The sequence below is a fragment of the Tachyglossus aculeatus genome, chromosome 4, assembly GCF_015852505.1.
Source record: "Tachyglossus aculeatus isolate mTacAcu1 chromosome 4, mTacAcu1.pri, whole genome shotgun sequence".
NCBI lineage: Eukaryota > Metazoa > Chordata > Mammalia > Monotremata > Tachyglossidae > Tachyglossus > Tachyglossus aculeatus.
The window spans coordinates 36,483,170-36,501,142 of NC_052069.1; the positions used below are offsets into that span (position 1 = coordinate 36,483,170).

At 43.7% G+C, this 17,973-nt stretch overlaps 1 protein-coding gene across 2 annotated transcripts in view; it reads right to left on the reverse strand.

The window, feature by feature from the left end:
- TTLL7 (tubulin tyrosine ligase like 7) overlaps positions 1–17,567 on the reverse strand; it is a 190,764-nt gene extending 173,197 nt beyond the window's left edge. The window contains exon 1 of one of the 2 annotated variants that reach the window (XM_038745502.1): positions 17,458–17,567. The gene's annotated coding sequence lies outside the window, so the exon portion shown is untranslated. Of the gene's footprint in view, positions 1–3,146; positions 3,191–17,457 lie in introns of those variants that run through there. The other variant, XM_038745501.1, reaches the window with a different exon arrangement.
- Between the last annotated feature and the right edge of the window lie 406 nt (positions 17,568–17,973).

Sequence of the window (17,973 nt, forward strand, 5' to 3'; positions counted from 1 at the left end):
AGAAAAACCATTAAAATTTTTAAAAAACTCTCTCAGTTGCCACTTGCCCTTCTTGGCTCATTGCTGCAGTGCCCTAGGCACAAAGGTCATTAGTTGGGGGGTGTGAATGATGAGGTCAGGCCAACCCTCCTTTTTTTCCTCATGCCCGGGTTCCCAAGGGGCCATCTCAACTCGGCAACTACATCATACAAAGGTTCTGTCCCAGTGAGGGGAGCCACACAACTGATTTTCAGAGCCCAGATTCCCCTCCTAGACTGTGAGCCCGTTGTGGGCAGGGATTGTCTTTATTTGTTGCTGACTTGTACTTCCCAAGTGCTTAGTGCAGTGCTCTGCAAGCAGTAAGTGCTCAATAAATACAACCGAATGAATTGAATGAATCACATGAGACATGGGCAGCATGGGAAGAACAGAAGACAGAAGAGAGAAAGTTGGATTTAAATGAAAAGGAGGGACTCCCATCCCTTCTGTATCCACCAAATCTCTGCTGTGTGACCTTGTGCAAGTCACTTAACTTCTCTGTGCCTCAATTCCCTCATCTAGAAACTGGGGATTAACACTATGAGCCCTTGTGTGGGACGAGGACTATGAGGCAACCTGATTATCTTGTATCTACCTCAGAGCTTAGTACAGTGCCTGGCACATAGTAAGCACTTAATACCATAAAAAATCACAGACCTCAAAGTTCTGAAAATTCCACCTTCTCCTGATGGCAGCCCCTAATTCATTTTCTCTCCAGGTCACACACTTCCAATTCTACCTCAACCCAAATATACTCACAGCCACACGTAGCACTTCAAGATATACATTATCTGCTCTACTATTTAAGTACTTATTCATCTTTCCATTCTCCTTCCTCCTATCAGTAATTCCGTCCATAACACCTGATAGACCTAAACTCCTAGAGAGCAGGCAGCAGGTCTACAGCCTCAACTAAACTCACTCAAGCACTTGGTTCAGTTAGCTGCATGCAGGAGGCATCCAATTAATTATCAACTGATTAATCTGACAGACCCAATTGGGGATAGGAGCCCAGACAACGTAATCAGGAAACCTAAGGTTAAGGTTTCCCAGGAGCCTAGCTATGCTAATGAAAAAGAGGATGGGAAATCTACTGACCTGAAAAGCTGATTAAATAGTAGGAATCAGCTCCACATCATTACCGAGAGAAAAAAAAATCATTCTTTGTGAGAAATTCTGCACGTACATCCATCCACAATAGTGTGTCTCCCCTCTTCAAAGTAATAATAATAATTATTAAATTGTAGTATTTGTTGAGTGCTTACTATGTGTCAAGCACTGTACTAAGCATTGGGGTACATACAAGTAAATCAGCTCCCACAGTCTAAATAGGAGGGAGAACAAATAACGAATCGCCATTTTGCAATGAGGTATCTGAGGAACAGAGAAGTAAAGTGATTTGCCCAAGGTCACACAGCAGGGAAGTGACAGAGCCTGGACAAGAATCTTGATACCCTGCTGTAATAATGCCAGGGAGAGTTATCCTTACAACTCTTGCTGCTGCCTAGAATCTGATCAAAGAAAGTCCTGGTTTCTTTCACCTGGAGAAAATAAATCCTCAGGCACGTCCTTATCTTGGCGCAGCTTCGATAAAGGAGAATGTCACCCAGGAACAACTGAATGTTCCCGCTGCTTTGGGTTTTTGCTAATTTGTGGAAGGAAACGGTGGCTCAAGTGAACAGAAAAAGAGACCAGGGAAGTTCTCAAATCCAATCAGATTCACAGCCTTTTCAATTAGGACAAAGCAGGCACCAAGGCTCATTTGTCTAACTTCAGTTTGGGAACCAAAGCCTGTGTCGAAATAAGGCAAAGCTTCCGGAGTCACGAGAGAGTGAATGTATCACTTCTGTTAAGTTACTCCAGGGACAGGCAGTGAACCTGCATGTAAAGTCTTCCTTTTTACTAAACAACTTTCACTTATTAGTAAAAATCTAATTTTGTGTGAATAAAAATCCCTTCAAATACATGGGGGTGTGCATGTTTCTAGACCACAGGCTCACTGTGGACAGGGAATGTGTCTGTTTACCGTTACATTGTACTCTCCCAATGACTACAGAGAAGCAGCGTGGTTCAGTGGAAAGAGCACGGGCTTTGGAGTCAGAGGTCATGGGTTCAAATCCCAGCTCTGCCAATTGTCAGCTGCGTGACTGGGAAAGTCACTTAACTTCTCTGTGCCTCAGTTACCTCATCTGTAAAATGGGGATGAAGACTGTGAGCCCCCCGTGGGACAACCTGATCACCTTGTAACCTCCCCAGCGCTTAGAACAGTGCTTTGCACATAGTAAGTGCTTAATAAATGCCATCATCATTATTATTACAGATGAAAATGAGATGTTCTGGAGAAGACGTATCCCTGGAGTCACCATGGATCAGATACGGCTCGACAGCATTTGCCAACGACTCTCCAAAGTGCTTAATACAGTGCTTGTCATACAGTAAGCGCTCAAATACGATTCAGTGAATGAATCATATTGTCACTGCGACAAGCTAGCAAAAATACCCGGTCTATGTGTGAGTTAGACAAACACTAGACACTGGGGTTGTGGATGCCCTCGTACAACATGGGGTTGTAAGACTGCCAACTCTTTAAAGAGTAACTGAATCTTGTTCCCCTCACAATGCCATTGCACTCCATTTGGCACTATGCTCAAAGTGTACGCTCCTCCTTAGTATAGTGATGAGTATCCCTGCCTGTCACACGGGAGTCCGGGATTTGATTCTCCGACCGGGAGAAAAATAAATTAAGCCCTTAGTACAGTGCTCTGCACACAGTACGTGCTCAATAAATAAGACTGAATGAATGAATGGTCTACATGGGTCAATGATGAAAGAATCGGGGAAATTCAAGCTGCTCTCATCCATAATAATCACTGTAGCAATTGTGGACATAACGGTTGATCTTTGAATCCACAGGCACAAATACTTTCACTACCCTAATTACACAAGCTTTAATCAACACAAAAACATCCACAAACACACCAACTTCCATAAATACACAAAGGTCAATAAATACACAGCTTTCTTGTATTCACAGTCTACCAAGTGGTCAGAAAAAAGTGCCTATCAGAGGATTCCACCCTCGGTAGCAATTTCGCCACGAACGAAGCTACAAAAGAAAAATGTCCCACCTTGATTGTCCTGATTTTAGCCTCTCTGTTCTGCTTTCTAGCTGACCTGTCTCATTTCCTTCTCAGGTGGTTCCAGTCTCCCAGGCACTGAGAGAAGTAGTCCTTCTGGATTCTGGGACTGTAATTCCCAGGAAAAGAGAGGTAACTGAGCAAATTTCCATTTCTCCTTCCAGTCCACTTTTGATTTCAGTTTTGCTAATAGTGCCCAACTATTTCCACAAACAGCCCCTGCCAAATGTGGTTCATATGCCAATCCAAGATTGCCTCCCTCCCTCTTAGATTGTGAGCCCCATGTGGGACAGAGTGTGTGACCATTCTGATTATTTTGTACCTAACGAAGTTCGTAGTAAGGTGCTTGGCAAAAAGTAAATTTTTAAATACACATTATTACTATTACTATTATTATTTTTATTATTATTATGCTACTTGGTTGTCGTGTTAGTGCGTATTTCACCATGGACTTTCATTAATTATTATTATCATGATATTTGTTAAGCACTTACTATATTCATTCCATCGTATTTATTGAGCGCTTACTGTGTGCAGAGCACTGTACTAAGCGCTTGAACTAAGTACAGAGTGCTAGATGGATACAAGCAAATCAGGTTGGACACAGTCCCTGTCCCATGTGGGGCTCACAGACTCAATCCCCATTTTACAGATGAGGTAACTGAGGCCCAGAGAAGTAAAGTGACTTTCCCAGACCACACAGCAGACAAGTTGCAGAGCCAGAATTAGAACTCAGAACCTCCTGACTCACATGCCTGTGCTCTATTAACTATGCCATGCCGCTTCCTATGAAAGGGGATTACACAGCTCAAACTACTCATTCTCATTCATTCATTGAACCCTTACTGTGCACCGAGCACTGAACTAAGCACTTGGGAGAGTACAATATAACAATAAACAAACATATTCCCTGCCCACAGCGAGTTTACAGTCGAGAAGAGGAGACTGACAAACTACTGCAAGCTGCCCATCCCATTATGAGTGAATACGAAGTATAATACTTCTGGTAGTACCAGGGTCCATTTCTTAGGAAAAAGAGCAGCCCAGAAATCATTGCGGTACTTTCTTAAATAAAAGTGATTCTGCTTCTTTTTTCCAGCCGAATCAGGTCAGGGTTTTCAGAGTTAAATGGGAAGGCAGATTTCATCAGCTTCTTTAAAATGTGCTCAGTCACTGAGAGCTTCAGGGACGATCACACTCTGCCGATGTTTCTACAGAGCTGTCCTAACATCCATCTCTATCCCACTCTCCTGACTTAAGCCCTCCAGTCCAAGAAATGCACAGAGAGCTCTTCAATATTCCAACTGAGGAAGGCAGAAGGGGTAGGAGGGAGTTGGGTGTGGGTGAGGCTCTGCTTGTACAGAATCAGACACCATGATGTATAATCATACTGCCTGACAGGGCGAGTCAACCTCCCTGAATAAGTATCACCAGCTCCGGAAAACGGCCAAAGCACATTATTTTTGGCCTGTCTTCGCTGCCAACCGATTTCAATTCTCAGGCACAAGATATATCTATTCTATTTATTTTATTTTGTTAGTATGTTTGGTTTTGTTCTCTGTCTCCCCCTTTTAGACTGTGAGCCCACTGTTGGGTAGGGACTGTCTCTATATGTTGCCAACTTGTACTTCCCAAGCGCTTAGTACAGTGCTCTGCACACAGTTAGCGCTCAATAAATACGATTGATGGTGATGATGATATTACTCCACTGACTCTTCAATCAATCGATCAGTCACAGGTATTTGTGTGTTTACTATGTGCACAGCACTGTACTAAGTGCTAAGACGAGTATAATCCAACCCACTTATAGTCGAGCCTTTCACCCTCACTCCGATCCCTCTGTCTCCCAGGACATTTCCTATAGAATTCCCAACTGCTGAACAATAGTAAAGTGAGGACCATTAAAGCGACTGAATTAGAAGGCTGAGCAGCAGATATACAGAGAATCTGGGCTGCAGAATTCAGGTCAAATCATTTTTCCTCAGAAACAAAGGTTTTTGTGGGTACAGAATGGTCGACTCTCCGCTTCCCTTTGCCTACGTAGACAAGGCCTCAGTGAACATTTATGTGAAACTGTGGAAAATGCTCAAGTGACTATGGAGATGCACAAGGCAAAGACAATCTGTTCAGCTCCAGCTGTTCTAGGATTAGGGCTTGTGGTTTTAAATAAACCACTTCATCTTGAAGAAATAATGTCCTGAACGTGAAGAATGTTACGCCAAAAACTGAATTTCAGGGTGATAATCATGGAAGGGAAGCATGCCTAGTTTCACTTTTGAGCCACAACACTGGAAAAATGTGTCTGAGCCCTTCAATGTTTTCACGTATTAGTATTCATCCACACCATTGAAAGCCTAAATTCTTTAACATATAATTCCTGATTTTTCTTTTGAATTCTTCAGGCTGCCCATATGACAAAAGATTTTGATAACTGAGCTTATTTCCATCATCTACAGATGGAATTACTGTCAAGTAACACATTCTACTGCCCTGATTCCAGACTTGCCAGATTTTCCTATCATAAACAGAAACCGAGTCAAAATCCTGAAATGACTTTCTCAGGAGCTAACCTAAGTAATGGACAGCTTATGATAATACTGATGCCCCTTAAATATAGCATGTTTTCTTCAGAAAAGGCAAACCAAAAGAAGAACAGGGGATTTGTTTCATTCAACCACTGCCTAAGTGAAGAAACTTCTAGGACAAGAAGTATAAGGGTTTTTATTTGTTTTAAATGCAACTTATAGTCTGTATTCTAACCCCTGAGAGCAGTCTAAGAATGTTTGCGTAGATTTTTTGATTTTTTAAATTCAACTTGTACTTCCCAAGAGCTTGGTACAGTGCTCTGCACACAGTAAGCGCTCAATAAATACGATTGAAAATGGCATTTGTTAAATCAATCAATCGTATTTATTGAGCGCTTACTATGTGCAGAGCACTGTACTAAGCGCTTGGGAAGTACAAATTGGCATCACATAGAGACAGTCCCTACCCAACAGTGGGCTCACAGTCTAAAATGCTTACTATGTGCCAGGCACTGTACTAAGCACTTGGGTAGGCACATAAGGATCAGGTTGGACACAGTCCCTGTCCCATATGGGGCTCACAGTCAATCCCCATTTACAGAGAGGTAACTGAGGCACAGAGGAGTGAAATAACTTGCCCAAGGTCACACAGCAGAGGAGTGGTGGAGCATATGGGCAGCCTGAAGAACTCAGGCTTGGGAAGTACAAGTTGGCAACATATAAAGACAGTCCCTACCCAACAGTGGGCTCACAGTCTAAAAGCCTCAGTTACCTCATCTGTACAATGGGGATGAAGACTGTGAGCCCCACGTTGGACAACCTGATCACCTTGTATCCCCCCCAGTGCTTAGAACAGTGCTTTGCAAACCACTGTACTGGACACCCACAAATTCTTATCTCAACTGGTTTGCCTTTCACTTAACTATTTTTCTAGCTCCCAAGGCTCTTTTTTCTAACTCATTTGGTCCTGCAAGATCTTGCTAGAAATCAGGTTGGTAGTAATAATTTAATAATTCAATTTAATAATAATGTAATAATTTAATATTGGCATTTGTTAAGCACTTTCTATGTGCCAAGCCCCATTCCAAGTGCTGGGGGAGATACAACGTAATCAGGTTGTCCCATGTGGGGCTTACACTCTTAATCCCCATTTTACAGATGAGGTAACTGAGGCATAGAGAAGTAAGCACTTAGTACAGTGCCTCAGTGCTTAATACAATGCCTGGCAAATAGTAAAAACTTAACAAATACCATTATTATTATTAAGTGGCTTGCCTAAGGTCATACAGTTGACAGATGGCAGAGCTGGGATTAGAACTCATGTCCTCTGACTAATACCATCATTTTAACAAATAGCATCATCATCATCATTATTATTATTATTATTAAAGCAAATGACCAGGAGCTTCTAGTTGATGTAGAGTTGGATGGGCAACCACTGGAGGATCTTGAGGAGTGGGGAAACATGAACTGAACACTTTTTTTTTAGAAAAATTATCCAGACAGGAGAGGGAAGTACAAACTGGGGAAGGGAGAGCAGAAGGCAGGAAAGTCAGTAAGGAGACGGACGCAGTGGTCAAGTGCTCAGGTCGGCACTAGCAGTTTGGATGCAGAGGAATAATAATAATAATAATGGTATTTGTTAACCACTTACTATGTGCCAAGCACTGTTCTAAGCGCTAAAATCATTGTTCTAAGCACTGGGGAGGTTACAAGGTGATCAGGTTGTCCCACGGGGAGCCTCACAATCTTAATCCCCATTTTACAGATGAGGTAACTGAGGCCCAGAGAAGTTAAGTGACTTGCCCAAAGTCACACAGCTGACAACTGGTGGAGCCGGGATTTGAACCCATGACCTCTGATTCCAAAGCCCGGGCTCCTTCCACTAAACCACGCAGGAAGCACTCAGTATATAGTACCGACTAATAATGGTAGGCTCTGCCAAGAATAGGCCCTCGATACATGTTGTCAATGAAGAGAAGTCTACCTCTGTAGCACACAGAGCTGCTGAATTGTACTTTCCAAGTGCTTAATATGGTGCTCTGCACACAGAAAGCGCTCAATAAATATGATTGAGTGAATGTAGTTCAGAATTGAGCCCAGAAATTCAAATATCTATTTGTCGATTGCACTGCCTTTTTGCATTGTAGATATCTTTAAATGATATATTATAAATTACTTATTCATTCATATTAATAATAATAATAATAATAATGATATTAAGTGCTTACTATGTTCAAAGCACTAATCTAAGCACTGGGGAGGTTACAAAGTGATCAGGTTGTCCCACAGGGGGGCTGACAGTCTTCATCCCCATTTTACAGATGAGGTAACTGAGGCACGGAGAAGTGAAGTGACTTACCCAAAGTCACACAGCTGACAACTGGCAGAGCCGGGATTTGAACCCATGACCTCTGACTCCAAAGCCCGTGCTCTTTTCACTGAGCCACGCTACTTCTCATATTAATGTCTGTCTTCCCCTCTAGATTGTAAGCCCTTTGTGGGAGGAGGGAGAGAGAAACGTGTCTGTTCATTCATTCAATCATATTTATTGAGCGCTTACTGTGTGCAGAGCACTGTACTAATCACTTGGGAAGTACAAGTTGGCAACATATAAAGACAGTCCCTAATAATAATAATGGCATTTATTAAGCGCTTACTATGTGCAAAGTACTGTTCTAATCACTGGGGAGGATACAAGGTGATCAGGTTGTCCCACAGGGGGCTCACAGTCAATCCTCATTTTACAGATGAGGGAACTGAGGCACAGAGAAGTGAAGTGACTTGCCCAAAGTCATACAGCTGACAACTGGTGGAACTGGGATTTGCACCCATGACCTCTGACTCCAAAGCCCGGGCTCTTTCCACTGAGCCATGCTGCTTCTCTACCCAACAGTGGGCTCACAGTCTGTTAATTCTGTTGTACTCTCACAAGCACTTAGTCCAGTGCTCTGCACATGGTAAGAGCTCAATACGATTGATTGATTAAGGAAATTAGGATGAAAGGCATTGGTGGGTCAGACTTCAGTGAGTTATTTTACTGTGTAAAACCAAAGCATTCATGTGATCTGTGTAAAACTTTAAATTCAGCTGTTAATTATATAGATCAGAATGCTTTGGATCTGCCTGTGGGGGTCATTATCCAAAGTCTGAGCTTTGAAGGAGGCAGGGCAACTGCCCAGAGTGAGCAAAACAAGCCAACGTGGATGCAGAATGGAGCTAATGATCTCTTAGCAACGAAGGACATCCTCCCTAGGCAACAGCTCTACTGGATGCCGAATTTGACAGGCTCCCCACTCCCCTCTCCCAGCACTATACATCTCTTAAAAGGCAAGAATCTAAGGAGAATATTTGGGCTTCTTGCATTTCCTCATGGAAAAGTGCAATTTTGGCCTCTGAATTCACACAAACAAAAAGATTGTAAGGTTCTTGACAGCAGGGATCAAGTCTATCAACTGAATCTATTTTACTTGTGTCATTCTCCTTCGTGCTTAGTGTATTGATTCATTCATTCAATCGTATTTATTGAGCGCTTACTGTGTGCAGAGCACTGGACTAAGCGCTTGGGAAGTACAAGTTGGCAACATATAGAGACGATCCCTACCCACAGTGGGCGCACAGTCTAGAAGAGTGCCCTGAACACAAGAAATACCATTTGATTGATTGAAAGGTCGAGTCAAAATGCTGATTAATAATCCACCACCTGGAAAGTTTGATCCATAGAAACTAGAAGCAGGTTGCAAATTGCTTTTTCTCATAAACTTCAACAAAGGCAATACATTATTAAACGTTCCACCGAGATGGTGAACAAAATCTTCAAGTAAACAATTTGTTGTGTCAGGCAGAACTCCATGTAGGCTCTTAAACTTCCTAATTTACTTTTTTTAGATAATGGAAAGCCAATTAGGGTTGTTTGGATGATACCCTCAGGCCATTTTAACTCTACCATAAATGAGAGGCCCTAAAACATATGCCCTGCTTTACTATTATGCGAGCTATTAGAAATAGCTACGTAGACATACACGTTGGTATTAGGTCTTTAAGGGGAGTCCCCTAAAGACTCAGTTTTGAGGGGAATCAATGGGGAAAAAAGAAGATATAATAATAACCTTTTAGACTGTGAGCCCACTGTTGGGTAGGGACTGTCTCTATATGTTGCCAACTTGTACTTCCCAAGCGCTTAGTACAGTGCTCTGCACACAGTAAGCGCTCAATAAATACATTTGATTGATTGGTATTTGTTAAGCACTTACCATGTGCCAAGCACTGTTCTAAGCACTGGGATAGATACAAGGTAATCAGGTTGTCCCACTTGGGGCTCACAGTCTTGAGGGAGGAGGGATGAGGGAACAGATGAGGGAACTGAGGCACAGAGAAGTTGAGTGACTTGAGTGACAGCCAACAAGTGGAGGGGGCCAGGATTAGAACCCACGACCTCTGACTCCCAAGCCTGGGCTCTTTCCACTGAGCTATATACCACCTCTCAATTTATTTTCAAAAAAACAGATACAACGGAATATCTGTGCTAATCTGCAGATTCAGCCTGGTCGCCATTCGATACATAAACTCATAACCTCAAAACCTGTCTTGAGGACAAAGAGGGTTAAAACCATTAAAAATAACCCTAATACCTTCCGTTATCCTGCTCCTCTGAACATTTTTATAAAAAAAATTCTGTTTCAGCAACAGAAGTCAGTTGATTTCAGAGTCTTATCACTTACATTGCTTCCCTCACCCCTCCATTTGTGGCAACAGATAAGGCAGCCCAACCTGTTCCTCAATCATATTTACTGAGTGCTTACTGTGTGCAGAGCACTATATTAAAGGCTTGGGAGAGTACAGTATAACAATATAATAGACACATTCCCTGCCCACGATGAGCTTAGAGTCTAGAGGGGGAGACGGACACGCTCAATACTGGCAGGTGTTACTCCTGATTCTTCAGGGAAAAGTTGGCTGAGGTATCAACAAATTTCCTGATTTTCCTGGCTAACAAGTAGGCTACTGACCTCCAAAGCCAAGTCTGCCCTGGAGCACAGGAATGAGGATTGACTATGTGGCCTCCTCAGTTGGCTGCTCCGACTACAGCGCAGAGGATGATTACCTTTCAAACCATCAGGAAGAATCTTGGAAGCGGCATGGCCTAGTGGACACAACACAGGCCTGAGAGTCGGAAGGACCTGGGTTCTAATCCTGGCTCTAATCCTCTCCCCCTTTTAGACTGTGAGCCCACTGTTGGGTAGGGACTGTCTCTATATGTTGCCAACTTGTACTTCCCAAGCGCTTAGTACAGTGCTCTGCACACAGTAAGTGCTCAATAAATATGATTGATGATGATGATGGCTCCCCCACCGGTCGGCTGTGTGACCTCGGTCAAGTCACTTAACTTCTCTGCGCCTCCGTTATCTCGTCTGTAAAATGGGAATTAAGATTGTGAGCCCCATGTGGGACTGAGACTGTGTCCAACCAAACTGGCTTGTATCCATCCCAGCACTTAGTAGAGTGCCTGGAACATAAATAAGCCCTTAACAAATACCACAGTTATTATCGTTATTATTATTGTAATTATTTCAGTTTTGCAATCCTTATAAGTAATGGGGTTTGCGGCTTTTATGTGATTCTGAAGCTCCCAACCTCTCCCGCCTCCCACTATTATTCTCTGAGATTAAAGACAGAAGTTCGACAAAGAGGAACAAAAAGGTACATTTGGAAAGCAAGGCAAACATATTATCCATAAATTTCCATTTTCTCTGACAGGACTCACATGACAAGCCTAACACAAATTGAGCTGAAAATGCTGCTTTGAGCTAGGAATAAAACAGTTCTTTAGGATTATAGAGTTGCCACAGCATAATTCTTCTTTCCGCTGAGAATCTCCAACATTGGAGATTTGCAATATTTTTTCTATAAGTACTTGAAATGGTTTTCGGAGATAAAACAGCAATCACCCTTTATTAAATTTGAGGCAGCTGCTGAACCAGGCAATGGGATGAACAGATGTTGAGAGATGGTCCACAAGGGGAAATATTGAAACAAACAGGCCCCTGAGACGAATTTAATCGGGGCAATCCATCTCTTTTTGCATTTCACCTTCTCCCATCTTCAGTGCATTCAGGTGCTTTTCTGTGAGCATGGGATACACACTTCTTTCTGTTTATATTTTCCCAACAGTTAAGCACAGTGTATGCAATCAGTCAGTGGTATTTTTTTTAAATGATATTAGTTAACTGATTACTATGTGCCGGCCATGGTACAAAGTGCTGCGGCAGACACAAGATAATCAGATTGGCTCACGGTCTTAATCCCCATTTGACAGACGTGGTAACTGAGGCACAGAGAAGTGAAGTGGCTTGCCCAAGGTCACGCAGCAGACAAGTGGCGGAACTGGGATTAGAACACAGGCCCTTCTGACTCCGAGGCCCATGATCTATCCGCTACGTCACGCTGCATCGCACATTTACTGAGCCCTTACTATGTGCAGAGCACTGTACTAAGCACTGGAGAGGGCACAGTAGAGTGACTGAACACTTTTTCCGCCCTCAAGGAGTTTACAATCAAATGGTGAGAAAGGCATTAATCAATCACTCAAATTTAGTGAGTGCTCAACGTGTATACCATGCACTTGGGAGAGGGGAGTATAACAGAGGCGGTAGATACATTCCCTGCCCACATCAAGCTTACAGTCTAGAGGTGGAGACAGACATTGATATAGGTAAATTATGGATATGGAGTAATCTCCTTCCCTCCTCCTTCCCCATCTCCTTCCCTCCTCCTTCCCCATCTCCTTCCCTCCTCCTTCCCCATCTCCTTCCCTCCTCCTTCCCCATCTTCCCTCCTCCTTTCCTTTCTCCTTCCTTCCTCCTTTCCCTTCTCCTTTCCTCCTCCTTCCCCATCTCTTTTCCCATCTCCTTCCCTCCTCCTTTCCCATCTCCTTCCCTCCTCCTTTCCCATCTCCTTTCCTCCTCCTTTCCCATCTCCTTCCCTCCTCCTTTCCCATCTCCTTCCCTCCTCCTTTCCCATCTCCTTCCCTCCTCCTTTCCCATCTCCTTTCCTCCTTTCCCATCTCTTTTAGACTGTGAGCCCACTGTTGGGTAGGGACTGTCTCTATATGTTGCCAACTTGTACTTCCCAAGTGCTTAGTACAGTGCTCTGCACACAATAAGCGCTCAATAAATACGATTGATGATGGATATATAGTTAAGTGCTGACAGAAAGGGGGAATGGTGAATAAAAGGTGAAAATCTAAATAACGCAGAAGGGAGTGGAAGAAGAGGAAATGAGGACCCAGTTGGGGAAGGCCTCTTGGAGGAGATGTGCCTTAAATCATGGCCTAGTCGCCATAGCGTGGGCTAGGGAGTCAGAGGTCATGGGTTCGAATCCCAGCTCCACCACGTGTCTTCTATGTGACCTTGGGCAAGTCACTTAACTTTTCTGTGCCTCAGTTACCTTATCTGTATATCTGTATATCTGTATCTTATCTGTATATATGTATATATGTTTGTACATATTTATTACTCTATTTATTTATTCTACTTGTACATATCTATTCTATTTATTTTATTTTGTTAGTATGTTTGGTTTTGTTCTCTGTCTCCCCCTTTTATACTGTGATCCCAATGTTGGGTAGGGACTGTCTCTATATGTTGCCAATTTGTACTTCCCAAGCGCTTAGTACAGTGCTCTGCACATAGTAAGCGCTCAATAAATACGATTGATGATGATGATGATCTGTAAAATGGGGATTGAGACTGTGAGCCCCCCATGGGACAACCTGATTATCTTGTATTTACCCCAGTGCTTAGAACAGTGCTTGGCATTCATTCAATCGTATTTATTGAGTGCTTACTGTGTGCAGAGCACTGTACGAAGTACTTGGGAAGTACAAGTCGGCAACATATAGAGATGGCCCCTACCCAACAACGGGCTCACGGTCTAGAAGGGGGAGACAGACAACAAAACAAAACATGTAGACGGGTGTCAAAATCGTCAGAACAAATAGAATTATAGCTATATGCACATCATTAACAAAATCAATTGAGTACTAAGCATGTAGTAAGCATTTAACAAATACTATAATTATTATTATTATTATTTAATATGGCTTTGAATCCAGGTGATAGTTATAATAAATTACAGACAGAGGTAACAACTGAATAAAAGCATATGTGTAAGCACTTAATTGTGGGCCGATCTACTTTTCCTTCGCTTCCCTGTCTGCAAATGATGGTAGATTCTGTCTCCGCTGCTAGCCTGTAAACTCTCTGAGGGCAGAGTGATCATGTCTACTTCCTCCATGATACTCTCCCGACTGTTTAATACAGTACAGCGTGGCTCAGTGGAATGAGCACGGGCTTTGGAGTCAGAGGTCATAGGTTCAAATCCCAGCTCTGCCAATTGTCAGCTGTGTTACTTTGGGCAAGTCACTTAACTTCTCTGTGCCTCAGTTACCTCATCTGTATAATGGGGATTAAGACTGTGAGCCCCTCATGGGACAACCTGATCACTTGTATCCTCCCTAGCACTTAGAACAGTGCTTTGCACATGGTTAAATGCTTAATAAATGTCATTATTATTATTATTATTACTCTGCACGCAATAGGCAGGCAGGCAGTCAGTCGTATTTATCAATGATGATGGTATTTGTTAAGTGCTTACTATGTGACAAGCACTGTTCTAAGCACTGGTGTAGATACAGAGTAATCAGGTTGTCCCACGTGAGGCTCACAGTTTTAATCCCCATTTTACAGATGAGGAAACTGAGGCACAGAGATGTTAAGTGGCTTGCCCAAGGTCACACAGGAGACAAGTGGTGGAGTCAGGATTAGAACCCATGTCCTCTGACTCCCAAGCCCGGGCTCTTTCCATTAAGCCATGCTGCTTCTTTGCTTACTGTGCACAGAGCATTAAGCACTTGGGACAGTACAGGTTAGCATACACATTCTCCTGTCCCGTAATAGTAGTTGCAATTATTAATAACAGTGGTATTTGTTAAGCCCTTACTGTGTGCCATCAACTATCATCTCTACGCTGATGACACCCAGATCTCCATCTCTGCCCCTGCTCTCTCCCCCCTCCCTCCAGGCTCGCATCTCCTCCTGCCTTCAGGACATCTCCATCTGGATGTCCGCCCGCCACCTAAAGCTCAACATGTCGAAGACTGAGCTCCTTGTCTTCCCTCCCAAACCTTGTCCTCTCCCTGACTTTCCCATCTCTGTTGACGGCACTACCATCCTTCCCGTCTCACAAGCCCGCAACCTTGGTGTCATCCTCGACTGCGCTCTCTCATTCACCCCTCACATCCAAGCCGTCACCAAAACCTGCCGGTCTCAGCTCCGCAACATTGCCAAGATCCGCCCTTTCCTCTCCATCCAAACCGCTACCCTGCTAATTCAAGCTCTCATCCTATCCTGTCTGGACTACTGCACTAGCCTTCTCTCTGATCTCCCATCCTCGTGTCTCTCTCCACTTCAATCCATACTTCATGCTGCTGCCCGGATTATCTTTGTCCAGAAACGCTCTGGACATATTACTCCCCTCCTCAAAAACCTCCAATGGCTACCGATCAATCTGCGCATCAGGCAGAAACTCCTCACCCTGGGCTTCCAGGCTGTCCATCACCTCGCCCCCTCCTACCTCACCTCCCTTCTCTCCTTCTCCAGCCCAGCCCGCACCCTCCGCTCCTCCACCACTGATCTCCTCACCGTACCTCGCTCTCGCCTGTCCCGCCATCGACCCCCGGCCCACGTCATCCCCCGGGCCTGGAATGCCCTCCCTCTGCCCATCCGCCAAGCTAGCTCTCTTCCTCCCTTCAAGGCCCTGCTGAGAGCTCACCTCCTCCAGGAGGCCTTCCCAGACTGAGCCCCTTCTTTCCTCTCCCCCTCGTCCCCCTCTCCATCCCCCCGTCTTACCTCCTTCCCTTCCCCACAGCACCTGTATATATGTATATATGGTTGTACATATTTATTACTCTATTTATTTATTTATTTATTTATTTGACTTGTACATTTCTATCCTACTTATTTTATTTTGTTGGTATGTTTGGTTTTGTTCTCTGTCTCCCCCTTTTAGACTGTGAGCCCACTGTTGGGTAGGGACTGTCTCTATGTGATGCCAATTTGTACTTCCCAAGCGCTTAGTACAGTGCTCTGCACATAGTAAGCGCTCAATAAATACGATTGATTGATTGATTGATTGATTGCCAGGCACTGTACTAATCGCTGAGATGGATATAAGTAAATTGGGTTGGACGCAGTCCTTGTCCCAAATGGGCTCATAGTCTTAATCCCCATTTTACAGATGAGGTAACTGAGGCACAGAGCAGTGAAGTGACTTGCCAAGGTCACCCAGAGGACAGGTGGCAGAACCAGGATTAGAACAAAGGTCCTTCTGACTCCTACGCCTGGGCTCTATCTACTAGGCCATGCTGCTTCCCTGTATTTATTGAACATCCACTGGGTGTAATGCATTGTGCTAAGAGCTTCCCCTCGCCATCCCCCCCGCCCTACTGCACCTGTGTATATGTTTGTACAGATTTATTACTCTATCATCATCATCAATCGTATTTATTGAGCGCTAACTATGTGCAGAGCACTGTACTAAGCGCTTGGGAAGTACAAATTGGCAACATATAGAGACAGTCCCTACCCAACAGTGGGCTCACAGTCTAAAAGGGGGAGACAGAGAACAAAACCAAACATACTAACAAAATAAAATAAATAGAATAGCTATGTACAAGTAACATAAATAAATAAATAAATAAATAGAGTAATAAATATGTACAAACATATATACATATATACAGGTGCTGTGGGGAAGGGAGGGAGGTAAGATGGGGGGGATGGAGAGGGGGACAAGGGGGAGAGGAAGGAAGGGGCTCAGTCTGGGAAGGCCTCCTTTATTTTACTTGTACATACTATTCTATTTATTTTATTTTGTGAATAAGTTTTGTTTTGTTGTCTGTCTCCCCCTTCTAGACTGTGAGCCCGCTGTTGGGTAGGGACCGTCTCTAGATGTTGCCAACTTGGACTTCCCAAGCGCTTAGTACAGTGCTCTGCACACAGTAAGCGCTCAATAAATACGATTAAAAAAAAAAGAGTGTGGCAAGCGCAAACGAGGCAAGTGATGCCCACTAAGATCTAGGTATTATTGCCTGATTGATTTGTTGGGGAGGGGGGGAATGTGGGGTGAGATGCGGAGTAAGGAGGATTACTCTGGGGTAGACCCCCACTTCTGCCATCATTCATTCATTCATTCAATCGTATTTATTGAGCGCTTACTGTGTGCCCAGCACTGTACTAAGCGCTTGGGAAGTACAAGTCGGCAACATATAGAGATGGTCCCTACCCAACAACAGGTTCACAGCCTAAAAGGGGGAGACAGACAACAAAACAAAACAAGTAGACAGGTGTCAAAATCATCAGAACTAGAATTAAAGCTATATGCACATCATTAACAAAAATGGTAAATAGGTACAATAATAATAATAATAATAATGATGGCATTTATGTGCAAAGCACTGTTCTAAGCGCTGGACAAGCAAAATAGAGTAATAAATCTGTACAAATATATACAAGTGTTGTGTGGAGGAGAAGGAGGTAGGGCAGGGGGGTGGGGAGGAGGAGGGGGAAAAGGGGGCTCAATCTGGGAAGGCCTCCTGGAGGAGTTCACCTCTCAATAGGCCTTTGAAGGGAGGAAGAGAGCTAGCTTGGTGGATGTGTGGAGGGAGGGCATTCCATGTTTTAAGGTATGTTTAAGTGAAGAACACCTTCAATACTTACTACTGCTTCCATATCTGAGGTGTCAGTCGGCGCAAACATTGACTGAACCATGAACTTGTGTTTACTCTTCTCATTAGGATCATAATCAAAAGGCTGTAACATCACAGATACATTGAGGAACCACACACAGAAAAAAAAACGGAGAGGCTAAGTGAAGTTGTTGGCATCATAATAAACACAGAACATCGAGCGCACTGATGGACAGAGGAGAGTAGAGGCCAAAACGGACACCTTTGCCCCAGGGGTGATATTGTGCTAACCCACTAATGACCTTTGGGAAACACAACATTTGTTGACAATGGCAGCAAAGTCTTGGATCGCCGTTATCATCAATTAACACGTTTAAAACACCCACTGAGCACCTGGCACAGAGCCCGATACTATGGGGAGATTATTTAATTAGGAAATATCCTACTGAAAAGAGGGTTTGGACCTAAGGAAGGCCAGTACACAGGCCAGCTCAGTCATGATCCTCCAGTAACAGGGCCTCCACTCCCCCAACTGGGTCCCCACCAC